Genomic DNA, 13,475 nt, shown 5'->3' with positions numbered 1-13,475 from the left:
AAACTTCTGCCTTTTACTGGTGGTGTGTTGTTTGGAGCTGAATTAGCTAAAACTGCCTTTCTTCCATCCACACCAACACCACGTGCTCGAAGTGCTAATTTTTGCACCTTTCGCCCTCATGGTACAGCAAAGGGTCAGGCTTTCCCCAGAGGAGCTTCTGCAACTAAGGCTAAGCCCAAGGCCACGCCTTCTACAAAACCTGACAAGCCCGCAGCCTGATGGGGTGGGCCTATCCCTGGGAAACCCCAGTGTGGGAGGCTGTCTTCTTTACTTCGCACATGTCTGGACTCTGACCACTTCAGATGCCTGGGTGCAATTAGTTGTCTCTCACTGGTATGCCTTCTCATTCAAGAGACACCCCCCTCCACAGTTCTTTCGCACAGGCTTTTCCTCAGACCCCTAATTTTGCACCAGGTTGTGCAATTACTCCTGCAATCAGGAGTGATCATGCCAGTTTCTCCATCTCAATGCGAAGATGGCTACTATTCCTCCCTGTTTCTAGTGCCCAAGCCAAACGGGTCACACCATCCCATCCTCAACTACAAATCCATCAACAGATTTGTCAAGGTTCTCAAATTCTGCATGAAGACCCTTTGATCTATAGTACTTGCTATGGAACCAGGGGATTTCCCCTTCCACTTCATCTACACCAAGACTTCTTGTCTCAGGGGCCATGTATACACCCTGACCTGCCACATCTGTCTTTGATGGCGTGGCCTTTGAGACTTCCATATTAAGGGTGAAAGGCTTTTCTCACCCAGTAGTGCAAACCATGCTTAAGGCCCGCAAGCTGACCTCTGAAAGCATCTACTACCAATTATGGCATACTTACTTCCATTGGTGCACTTCCAGACACTATGAGCCTGCTGGTTTCTGGATTTCCAGACTTCTGGCCTTCCTAGAATGTGGAGTTTGCCCGGCTTCTCTCAAAGTGCACATTTCTGCTTTGTCTGTCTGGTTTCAACGCAGGATTGCCCCGCTGCCAGATGTCCGCACCTTCCTCCAGGGCGTTATCCGGATACAGCCTCCCTACGTCTCCCCTGTGGCTCCGTGGGATTTGTCAGTAGTTCTGGATGATTTTCAACAGACTCCTTTCGAACCCTTGGAAACCGTTGACCTTAAATGGCTAACGGCCAAAACATTATTTCTTCTGGCCATTGCGTCTGGCAGACGGGTGTCTGACTTGGGTGCTCTCTCTTGGCGCCCTCCTTTCTTGATTTTTCATCAGGACAGAGCTGTACTTCATACTAGACTGAGTTACCTACTCAAGGAGGTCTCCCGTTTTCATTTGAATGAGGACATTGTGGTTCCGGCCTTCGTTTTCTCGGATCTCTCAACTGCTGAGCGTTCTTTGGATGTGGTTCGTGCACTCCGTATCTATGTGGACCAAACATAGTTCCATAAGGAGATCAGAATCCCTTTTCATCCTTTATGGTTTTCACAAATGTTGTTGGCCAGCTAACAAACAGACTCTTGTCCAATGAATTAGAATGGCAATTTATACTCTCAAACTTGTCTTCCAGTTCCAAACTTTATCTTTGCTCATTCTACTCAGTCTGTAGGACCGTCATGGGTGGCGTGCCATGGTGTGTCCACTGAACAATTGTGCAAGGCGGCTACGTGGCCTTCTATCCACACCTTTCTCAGGTTCTATACCTTTGATACATGCGCATCCTAAGGTGCTTCATTTGGACACCGGATACTATTATCCACTCAGGAGCGTCCCCACCCTTGAAATACTGCTTTATGACATCCCCAATGTTATCCCTGTGGATCCTATGGACCTCGAAGAAAGAGCGTTAACAAAGGTAAGTCTACCATATCTCTCCCTTTTGTGTTATCTCTTCTAGGTGTAACCTATCCCACCCAGGGTAATCCTAAGTAGTGCGCCCAACACGGTTGCCCAAGACACCTACTATTTAAACTTTAGGTGGAATATATAACCTGTGGAAGTTTTTACCTGAAATGTCTGCACCAACCAACCCTGAACTATGATTATTGTGTTCTCTAGGTTTTGTTTTTGATGACTATAATGCAACTTTGAGTCCTCCTGTAGAAAAGCGCTATATAAATAAAAATAAGAATTTACTTACCGATAATTCTATTTCTCGGAGTCCGTAGTGGATGCTGGGGTTCCTGAAAGGACCATGGGGAATAGCGGCTCCGCAGGAGACAGGGCACAAAAAGTAAAGCTTTACGATCAGGTGGTGTGTACTGGCTCCTCCCCCTATGACCCTCCTCCAAGCCTCAGTTAGGATACTGTGCCCGGACGAGCGTACACAATAAGGAAGGATTTATGAATCCCGGGTAAGACTCATACCAGCCACACCAATCACACCGTACAACCTGTGATCTAAACCCAGTTAACAGTATGATAACAGAGGAGCCTCTGAAAGATGGCTCCCTACAACAATAACCCGATTTAGGTAACAATAACTATGTACAATTATTGCAGATAATCCGCACTTGGGATGGGCGCCCAGCATCCACTACGGACTCCGAGAAATAGAATTATCGGTAAGTAAATTCTTATTTTCTCTATCGTCCTAGTGGATGCTGGGGTTCCTGAAAGGACCATGGGGATTATACCAAAGCTCCCAAACGGGCGGGAGAGTGCGGATGACTCTGCAGCACCGAATGAGAGAACTCCAGGTCCTCCTTAGCCAGGGTATCAAATTTGTAGAATTTTACAAACGTGTTCTCCCCCGACCACGTAGCCGCTCGGCAGAGTTGTAATGCCGAGACCCCTCGGGCAGCCGCCCAAGAAGAACCCACCTTCCTTGTGAAGTGGGCTTTTACCGATTTTGGCTGTGGCAGGCCTGCCACAGAATGTGCAAGCTGAATCGTACTACAAATCCAACGAGCAATAGTCTGCTTAGACGCAGGAGCGCCCAACTTGTTGGGAGCATATAGTATAAACAGTGAGTCAGATTTCCTGACTCCAGCTGTCCTTGAAATGTATATTTTTAAAGCTCTGACAACGTCCAACAACTTGGAGTCCTCCAAGTCGCTTGTAGCCGCAGGCACTACAATAGGCTGGTTCAGATGAAATGCTGACACCACCTTAGGGAGAAAATGTGGACGAGTCCGCAGTTCTGCCCTGTCCGAATGGAAAATCAGATATGGGCTTTTGTAAGATAAAGCTGCCAGTTCTGACACTCTCCTGGCCGAAGCCAGGGCTAGTAGCATGGTCACTTTCCATGTGAGATATTTCAAATCCACATTTTTTAGTGGTTCAAACCAATGAGATTTGAGAAAGTCCAAAACAACATTGAGATCCCACGGTGCCACTGGAGGCACCACAGGGGGCTGTATATGCAGTACTCCCTTAACAAAGGTCTGGACTTCAGGAACTGAAGCCAATTCTTTCTGGAAGAAAATCGACAGGGCCGAAATTTGAACCTTAATAGATCCCAATTTGAGACCCATAGACAATCCTGATTGCAGGAAATGTAGGAATCGACCCAGTTGAAATTCCTCCGTCGGAGCACTCCGATCCTCGCACCACGCAACATATTTTCGCCAAATGCGGTGATAATGTTGCGCGGTTACTTCCTTCCTTGCTTTAATCAAGGTAGGAATGACTTCTTCCGGCATGCCTTTTTCCTTTAGGATCCGGCGTTCAACCGCCATGCCGTCAAACGCAGCCGCGGTAAGTCTTGAAACAGACAGGGACCCTGCTGAAGCAAGTCCCTTCTCAGAGGTAGAGGCCACGGATCCTCCGTGATCATCTCTTGAAGTTCCGGGTACCAAGTCCTTCTTGGCCAATCCGGAACCACTAGTATCGTTCTTACGCCTCTTTGCCGTATAATTCTCAATACTTTTGGTATGAGAGGCAGAGGAGGAAACACATACACCGACTGGTACACCCAAGGCGTTACCAGCGCGTCCACAGCTATTGCCTGCGGGTCTCTTGACCTGGCGCAATACCTGTCCAGTTTTTTGTTGAGGCGAGACGCCATCATGTCCACCATTGGTCTTTCCCAACGGGTTACAAGCATGTGGAAAACTTCTGGATGAAGTCCCCACTCTCCCGGGTGAAGGTCGTGTCTGCTGAGGAAATCTGCTTCCCAGTTGTCCACTCCCGGGATGAACACTGCTGACAGTGCTATCACATGATTCTCTGCCCAGCGAAGAATCCTTGCAGCTTCTGCCATTGCACTCCTGCTTCTTGTGCCGCCCTGTCTGTTTACATGGGCGACTGCTGTGATGTTGTCCGACTGGATCAACACCGGTTTTCCTTGAAGCAGAGGTTCTGCCTGGCTTAGAGCATTGTAGATTGCTCTTAGTTCCAGAATGTTTATGTGAAGAGACGTTTCCAGGCTCGACCACACGCCCTGGAAGTTTCTTCCTTGTGTGACTGCTCCCCAGCCTCTCAGGCTGGCGTCCGTGGTCACCAGGATCCAATCCTGTATGCCGAATCTGCGGCCCTCCAATAGATGAGCACTCTGCAACCACCACAGAAGAGATACCCTTGTCCTTGGAGACAGGGTTATCCGCTGGTGCATCTGAAGATGCGACCCTGACCATTTGTCCAGCAGATCCCTCTGGAAAATTCTTGCGTGGAATCTGCCGAATGGAATTGCTTCGTAAGAAGCCACCATTTTCCCCAGGACTCTTGTGCATTGATGTACAGACACCTTTCCTGGTTTTAGGAGGTTCCTGACAAGTTCGGATAACTCCTTGGCTTTTTCCTCCGGGAGAAAAACCTTTTTCTGAACCGTGTCCAGAATCATCCCTAGGAACAGCAGACGTGTTGTCGGAATTAACTGGGATTTTGGAATATTCAGAATCCACCCGTGCTGCTTTAGCACTTCTTGAGACAGTGCTAATCCCAACTCTAGCTGTTCTCTGGACCTTGCCCTTATTAGGAGATCGTCCAAGTATGGGATAATTAATACGCCTTTTCTTCGAAGAAGAATCATCATCTCGGCCATTACCTTGGTAAAGACCCGAGGTGCCGTGGACAATCCAAACGGCAGCGTCTGAAACTGATAGTGACAGTTCTGTACGACGAACCTGAGGTACCCCTGGTGTGAGGGGTAAATTGGAACGTGGAGATACGCATCCTTGATGTCCAAGGATACCATAAAGTCCCCTTCTTCCAGGTTCGCTATCACTGCTCTGAGTGACTCCATCTTGAACTTGAACTTTTTTATGTACAGGTTCAAGGATTTCAGATTTAGAATAGGTCTTACCGAGCCATCCGGCTTCGGTACCACAAATAGAGTGGAATAATACCCCTTTCCTTGTTGTAAAAGAGGTACCTTGACAATCACCTGCTGAGAGTACAGCTTGTGAATGGCTTCCAAGACCGTCACCCTGTCGGAGGGGGACGTTGGTAAAGCAGACTTCAGGAAACGGCGAGGTGGATCCGTCTCTAGTTCCAACCTGTACCCCTGAGATATTATCTGCAGGATCCAGGGATCTACCTGCGAGTGAGCCCACTGCGCGCTGAAATTCTTGAGACGACCGCCCACCGCCCCCGAGTCCGCTTGAGAAGCCCCAGCGTCATGCTGAGGCTTTTGTAGAAGCGGGGGAGGGCTTCTGTTCCTGGGAAGGAGCTGCCTGTTGCAGTCTCTTCCCCCTTCCTCTGCCTCGTGGCAGATATGAATATCCCTTTGCTCTCTTGTTTTTAAAGGAACGAAAGGGCTGCGGTTGAAAAGTCGGTGTCTTTTTCTGTTGGGGAGTGACTTGAGGTAAAAAGGTGGATTTCCCGGCTGTAGCCGTGGCCACCAAATCCGATAGACCAACACCAAATAACTCCTCCCCTTTATACGGCAAAACTTCCATATGCCGTTTTGAGTCCGCATCACCTGACCACTGTCGCGTCCATAAACTTCTTCTGGCCGAAATGGACATAGCACTTACCCGTGATGCCAGTGTGCAAATATCCCTCTGTGCATCACGCATATAAAGAAATGCATCCTTTATTTGCTCTAAAGACAGTAAAACATTGTCCCTATCCAGGGTATCAATATTTTCAATCAGGGACTCTGACCAAGCTACCCCAGCACTGCACATCCAGGCTGTCGCTATAGCTGGTCGTAGTATAACACCTGTATGTGTGTATATACTTTTTGGGATATTTTCCATCCTCCTATCTGCTGGATCTTTAAGTGCGGCCGTCTCAGGAGAGGGTAACGCCACTTGTTTTGATAAGCGTGTGAGCGCCTTGTCCACCCTAGGAGGTGTTTCCCAGCGCGCCCTAACCTCTGGCGGGAAAGGGTATAAAGCCATAAAGCCAATAACTTCTTTGAAATTAGCAGTTTTTTATCGGGGGCAACCCACGCTTCATCACACACCTCATTTAATTCATCTGATTCAGGAAAAACTATAGGTAGTTTTTTCACACCCCACATAATACCCTGTTTTGTGGTACCTGTAGTATCAGCAATATGTAACGCCTCCTTCATTGCCAAAATCATATAACGTGTGGCCCTACTGGAAAATACGGTTGATTCGTCACCGTCGCCACTGGAATCAGTGCCTGTGTCTGGGTCCGTGTCGACCGACTGAGGTAACGGGCGTTTTACAGCCCCTGACGGTGTTTGAGGCGCCTGGACAGGTGCTAATTGATTGTCCGGCCGTCTCATGTCGTCAAACGACTGCTTTAGCGTGTTGACACTATCCCGTAATTCCATAAATAAAGCCATCCATTCTGGTGTCGACTCCCTAGGGGGTGACATCCCCATATTTGGCAATTGCTCCGCCTCCACACCAATATCGTCCTCATACATGTCGACACACACGTACCGACACACAGCAGACACACAGGGAATGCTCTTAAAGAAGACAGGACCCCACTAGCCCTTTGGGGAGACAGAGGGAGAGTTTGCCAGCACACACCAAAAGCGCTATATATGACAGGGATAGCCTTATAATAAGTGCTCCCTGTATAGCTGCTTTAATATATATATTTTTGCCACAATTTTGCCCCCCCTCTCTTGTTTTACCCTGTTTCTGTAGTGCAGTGCAGGGGAGAGCCTGGGAGCCTTCCTGACCAGCGGAGCTGTGTGAGGAAAATGGCGCTGTGTGCTGAGGAGATAGGCCCCGCCCCTTTTTCGGCGGGCTCGTCTCCCGCTCTTTAACGGATTCTGGCAGGGGTTAAATATCTCCATATAGCCCCCGGAGGCTATATGTGAGGTATTTTTTGCCAAAAAATAGGTTTACATTGCCTCCCAGGGCGCCCCCCTCCCAGCGCCCTGCACCCTCAGTGACTGCCGTGTGAAGTGTGCTGAGAGGAAATGGCGCACAACTGCAGTGCTGTGCGCTACCTTAAGAAGACTGAGGAGTCTTCTGCCGCCGATTCTGGACCTTCTTCTCGTTTCAGCATCTGCAAGGGGGCCGGCGGCGAGGCTCCGGTGACCATCCAGGCTGTACCTGTGATCGTCCCTCTGGAGCTAATGTCCAGTAGCCAAAGAAGCCAATCCATCCTGCACGCAGGTGAGTTCACTTCTTCTCCCCTAAGTCCCTCGTTGCAGTGATCCTGTTGCCAGCAGGACTCACTGTAAAATAAAAAACCTAAGCTAAACTTTTCTAAGCAGCTCTTTAGGAGAGCCACCTAGATTGCACCCTTCTCGGCCGGGCACAAAAATCTAACTGAGGCTTGGAGGAGGGTCATAGGGGGAGGAGCCAGTACACACCACCTGATCGTAAAGCTTTACTTTTTGTGCCCTGTCTCCTGCGGAGCCGCTATTCCCCATGGTCCTTTCAGGAACCCCAGCATCCACTAGGACGATAGAGAAATAAATAATAATAATAATTATTATTATTATTATTATTATTATTATTACCCATGAGAGCAAACAATCTAGGGGAAACAGTGAGTGAACAGCTTTATGCACATACTGTATGTATCAAGTGGTCCACACTAGTTCAAAATGTGAAAACAAGAGTATCTGCAACTTTAAGTTTTTTACCTATGTAAGAAGGCAAATATTTCCTGCATGAATGCCCACCTTCGTATTCCACCACGAATCCTTTACCATGGACATGCCCTATGTATCAAACTCCAAAAACCTCTTTGCAGAGACAACACGTTCTTGAAAGCTCACAGCTAGAGCTAAACACAGCTAACAACACTAATAAACACATTTATATGAATTAACTGGTGTACCACAATTACTGATACGGGATGTGGTTATGTGACTCTGCCGGTCACAATACCGACACAGGGATCCCGAACACTCAATAGCCCGCCAGTCGCCATGCCGACCAACAGGGACTATTCCCTGTTCACGACACCCATAGAGCGGGAACAGAACCTGCGTGAGCCACCGATCCCGCTGTGTGGCGAGCGCAGCGAGCCCACAAGGGGCTTCATTGCGCTCACCCCCGCAGGGCATCTCTCAGCCGGGTTTCCGGCATCGGTATGGTGACCGACGGTCACACAAACCCAACTCACTGATACACAGACCCCTTAGCTATCAGAAATGGAAACTACTCGCAGAACAGGATATAATGTAATAAACATAGAATATTAATTATGAAAGTTCAAATAAAGTTAAATAGCTGTATACAGTGTAAACACGAAAACTATGAGGCCTATTTATAAAGGTTTTTTTTGTAAATGTAGAAACTGCAGAAGGCTAATAGTGCTGTTAATTACAGACTAATTTATTATCAGTATGGACTACCTTCTGACCCTTATGTACTAAACTTTAAAAAGTAAAGCTTTTTCAGAGTTTGGCCCTTTCGTTTACACCATATTCAGATGGTGTAAACAGCTACTCCAAAATGGGATCCAGACTATAGGTCTAAGTGTACAGTCAATAGGTCGACCCCATATGGTCAAATGCATTAGGTTGACATTGACAAAAGGCCGACATGGACAAAAGGTCGACCTATGAAAGGTCGACATGGACTCAAGGTTGACAGGTTCAAATGGTCGACACACATATGGTTGACACATGTTTTTTTGGAGGTTTTTTTTTCTCCATGTTTTTGGACTTTTTCCTTCCATGACTATCCATGTCACATCATATCATAACTTTTAGTAAAAGCAAGGCATCATGCCCGAAGCATGGGGTTGCATTTCTATAAATGGTGGTCCCAGATGGAAAAACTATATACGCTAACCCCAAAACTATACACACTACCCCCAAAAATGCAAAACGGTTGTGTCGACCCTTGGCATGTTGACCTTTCATAGGTAGACCGTTTGTCTATATCGACCTAATGCATGTCGATCATATGGGGTCGACCTACACATTGTGGATCTTGTATACCACATCCCTCCAAAATGCCACGGAAGTAACACTCTACCGCTGTCCCTGCGGTTTAAGTTTAGTACATAGCGGTGATATTTTCATTCAAACTGAAAATATCCGCTGCACTAAATTTTGGTAATTGCAGCAAGGCCGTAGTTTGTAATACATAGGATCACATATAACAGATGTTAGTTTTTAGTACTAAATCCATACTTGCGAAAGGTGGGTGGTGGGAGTTCTTCGTTTCCATTAAATTAATTGAAAAATAAAATGACAGCTAAAAACTGCTGCAAAAGCGACTACAATAATTATGTGCCCTACACACTTGGCAATGTATATTAGCGATATGAACGATCTCGTTAAGTAATGAATGATAACTCGTTCATATCGCTCAGTGTGTATGCACCAATGATGAACGATGCATGTCCCCGCGGTCATTCATCGTTGGTTTTCCCTCATTTAGCATAGCATGCCAATCTGGGCGATGACCGTTAATCGTTGAAAACAAACATCGTCCAAATCGTAAACATCGCCAACTGTGTAGGGCCCATTAGCAGTCACTACAATGGAACAAAAGGGAGATTAAACTGCCAGTGAGCATAACCAAGAAAAATACCAATTGACCGAATGCTGCATTTGGTCTACTGATGGATAAAAGAAAAGCTCCACAGGCCCTACTGTGTGTAAAAACAATAAAGGGGCTGAGGGCAAATAAGCTATCATATCATATGATATACATAACAATCTTAATATCAAACTCATACTGACAGTGGTAAAAACAAATTAACATGTAAATCACTAGCAGAGAAATGACGCCAGAGTGAGTTATCAGACCTGTATGACAAAGTGGTATCCGCCTCCTCCTCTGTGCTGACTGCCTGGACAAAGCTCCCGTTCCCGGACCTGTGACAGCCACCGTTCCGGTAACGTTACATACAGTAGGGCACAAGCAGCAGGAATTACTAATGCGCTGCCCCTGCTCTGTCAGCACAGGCAGCTGTCAGCGTCTGCGGGGAACTTACAGCTCAGTGCTGCCGTTACCGGCGACCCCAGCTCAAAGGCGGAGATAAGATAACACACAAAACAAAAGAAACGAGATAACAGTCGTGAGTAGTGGTGGGAGGACACCATCACACCCCTACAACCGCTGATTGGCCGATGAGTGTCTCTACCAAATATGGCGAAAGGTGGCATTAGTATTATACCTCTTTTGCTCAGTGTTTGTTACCTGATAGCTGTCATATACTGTACTTCTTGTTACATACAGTATGTCATCCTCTCCCACATTACTGTTACCTGCACCCATTTCCTCATTCATTTTTAGAAAATATTAAACTTTAAAAACAAAATATTGGCTTTATGAATTAGATTTTGCAGGTTGCGTAAGTATCAGCGTTTAGTTAACATACCTATGGGTCCATTTGTCAAAGTCACCATTGGAGGACTAGTCATGTAAAACCAAAACTGAATTGTTACTTATCACTATACATCACATCTGTGATAAGTAGCAATTTTTGTATACTTACCTCTCCGGCGATGCAATGAGGTATCCTGGGCTGCAGCGGCGCTGTCTTCTGCGGTTCCCTTCTGCAGTGCTGGATTCATCTGGCGGGTCCTTCTGCACAAGCGAGCGCCGGCACCTGAAGTCTTGGGAGGCTGCAGTGGCTGCTGGGAGGTCATTGCGCAGGGGTGACACTGTAGAAGTGAGGAACATCTCCATGGTATCCCGCTCTGCGACTTGCGGTAAGCAGAGAAAAGCCCTGCTTAACACTAAGGGGTCTATTCATGCAGCAGTGAAAAGCCCTGTTTTGCGTTAAACAGGGCTTTTCTCTGCCTACTGCAATTCACAGAGCGGGTTACCGTGGAGAAGTCTCTGACTTCTCCAGCGGTACCCCCGCTCTGTGCCTGAATCGCATCACCATACCTTTGTATGGTGAGTGCAATTCATGAAGGTGCGGAAAGCTCTGCTTTCCGCTTCTCCGTGGAGTTCAGGTTCGCCATCTGAGGACGGCGTAACCTGAACTGTAGTGCGGAGACGTCAGGGAAGCTCAATGCTTCCCTGATCGCTGCTCGACACCTCGTGCTGGCTCCGCCCCCGACCTCCCAGCAACCACTGCGGCCTGCCGGGAGGTCATCAAGCTGCGCATGCGCAAAGGGACCCGCCGCTGGACTCCGCGCATCACAGGGAGGGACCGCTGGAGAAGACCTCACCGCAGGAGTCCCAGACACCGCAGCGCATCGTCGGAAGGGTGAGTATACATGAATTGCTACTTATCACAGCTATACATCGCATCGAAGAGATGCGATGTATAGTGATAAGTAGCAATTATGTTTTCGTTTTCTACATGAATAGACCCCTAAACAGGGCGTTTCTCTGCTACATGAATTCCTTGATACCTTACTAGGTTGAAGTTAGCTTCTTATTCAACCAGCTTCTATTTAAGAACAAGAAATAACCCCTTTAGCACTCACTAAAGGGGTTATGTATTTTCAATATTCCATACCTCCCAACTGTCCCGATTCCAGTTGGACAGACCTGTTTTCTAGGACTGTCCTGCTGTCCCTCCTGCGGGCCGCAGTATTCCACGGGCGGGGGGTGATGGGATGCTGGGGAGGAAACTAATAGTGACCCTCTATGCAGGGTCTCTCTTGGAGAGGGTGGGGACTATCCTGCAGCACCCAGAGTGCTGGGCAAACCCCCAGCATGATGAAAACGGGGCGTAGTAGTGAACAAGTCATGCATATTTGCAGACTGACCATCACGCATGACACAGAATCCCGTTACTGGCAGTGATAGACTGTCAGCATGAGAGCTGAGGATGCCGTTGAAGAGGGGGACATTGCAGGACCTCTCCTGCGAGGTAAGTAATGCTTAATACCAATGGCATATTCGTTAGTATAACTGCTATCGGAGGCAGATTTAAACCTTATGTGGTCCTAAGCAAGACAAAGATTTGGGTCCTCCAATCCTCAGACAATCCATAGCCTGCTGCTTCCGTGATCGCTGAGTGGAGAGCGCTGATTCCTGTATCCCCCCCCCCCACCCTGCTAGGACTGTATTACCACAATTATGGGCACGTATTAGTCATCCAGCAACCACGGAGATAGAACTGGCAGCGTTTGAAATGTGGCACTGGCTGCAAGCCAATTGGAGCACACGGACCGCAGCCAATCAGGAGCGGCTGCTTCTGATTGGCTGCCTGACTGTGAGCTCAGGCGCAACATTTGAAATGCCATCAGCACTGTCAGGCGCACATGCAGGGGGGAGTTCAGTAGTTGGAAGGCTCTACTGAGACCTCAGAGACGAGATTGGCACTCCATGGTGGGCCAGAAGGTGGCCACATGACGTCCGCAGAGTACGAGGCAGGGCTGTACTGACAAGAAAGAACAATGTAAACTTCAATAGGTGCTGGGTGGGGTTACATGTGAACAATGGGGGTCATTCTGACCCGATCGCATGCTGCAGTTGTTCGCAGCATAGCGATTGGTTCAGAACTGCGCATGCGCCGGTGCATGCGCTACGATCGCCTCTGCCTGATTGACAGGCAGAGGCGGTCGATGGGCGGGAGGGGGCGAAACGGCGGCGTTTGGCCGCCGTTTCGTGGGCGTGGTCCGGCCAACGCAGGTCAGGCCAGACCATGCAGGGAGTGGCCCGCAACGGCTGTGTGATGTCACACGCAGCCACTGCGGGCTGGGGAGCGAAGAGTAGCTCCCGGCCAGCACGCTAAAGCTGTGCTGGCCGGGAGCTACTCTTGAAATGCAAAGGCATCGCCGCTGTGCGATGCCTTTGCACTTCTGCGGGGGGAGGGCGGCACTTACATGCTGGGTGTCCTCCCGCATGTCTGAGTTCATGATTGTAGCTGATCAACTCGGAATAACCCCCCAATGTGCAAAGTGAATCCACCTCCCTAAGGAGTAGTAATTAAAAGGTTTCCCTTATGATATGAGTCAATTCTTTTGGGTATCTTGATGACCGGTCAATCGTCTCCTTTGATCTTGTTCAATTTCCAACATAAATCCTCGATATAGTTCTCAAAATGATACCCAAAATGAAGGAAAAGAAAACAATAGTGCAATTTTGTATATACACTTTAGAACAACACTAATAGGAATCGCACTCACATTAACATGGAAATGGAAGGCGTACATCTCAATTGTGAGTAATCACAAGAGATCTCGAGACCGCAGTACAGATGTCCTTATTCCATATAGTTAGCTTTTAGGGATAATCCTCAGTTTCATATGACCCAAAAATAAAGGAAC

General features: G+C 47.9%; 1 protein-coding gene across 3 annotated transcripts in view; it reads right to left on the bottom strand.

The window, feature by feature from the left end:
* The window catches only part of MPND (MPN domain containing), a 268,959-nt gene extending 258,645 nt beyond the window's left edge, over window positions 1-10,314 (bottom strand). For 2 of the 3 annotated variants that reach the window (XM_063914894.1, XM_063914895.1), the window contains exon 1: window positions 10,047-10,311. The gene's annotated coding sequence lies outside the window, so the exon portion shown is untranslated. Of the gene's footprint in view, window positions 1-10,046 lie in introns of all 3 variants that reach the window. The other variant, XM_063914896.1, reaches the window with a different exon arrangement.
* Between the last annotated feature and the right edge of the window lie 3,161 nt (window positions 10,315-13,475).

Source organism: Pseudophryne corroboree, chromosome 1 (assembly GCF_028390025.1).
Source record: "Pseudophryne corroboree isolate aPseCor3 chromosome 1, aPseCor3.hap2, whole genome shotgun sequence".
Lineage (NCBI taxonomy): Eukaryota > Metazoa > Chordata > Amphibia > Anura > Myobatrachidae > Pseudophryne > Pseudophryne corroboree.
The sequence above is the reverse complement of the archived record's forward strand: the minus strand, read 5'-3'. Positions and strand labels throughout refer to the sequence as shown.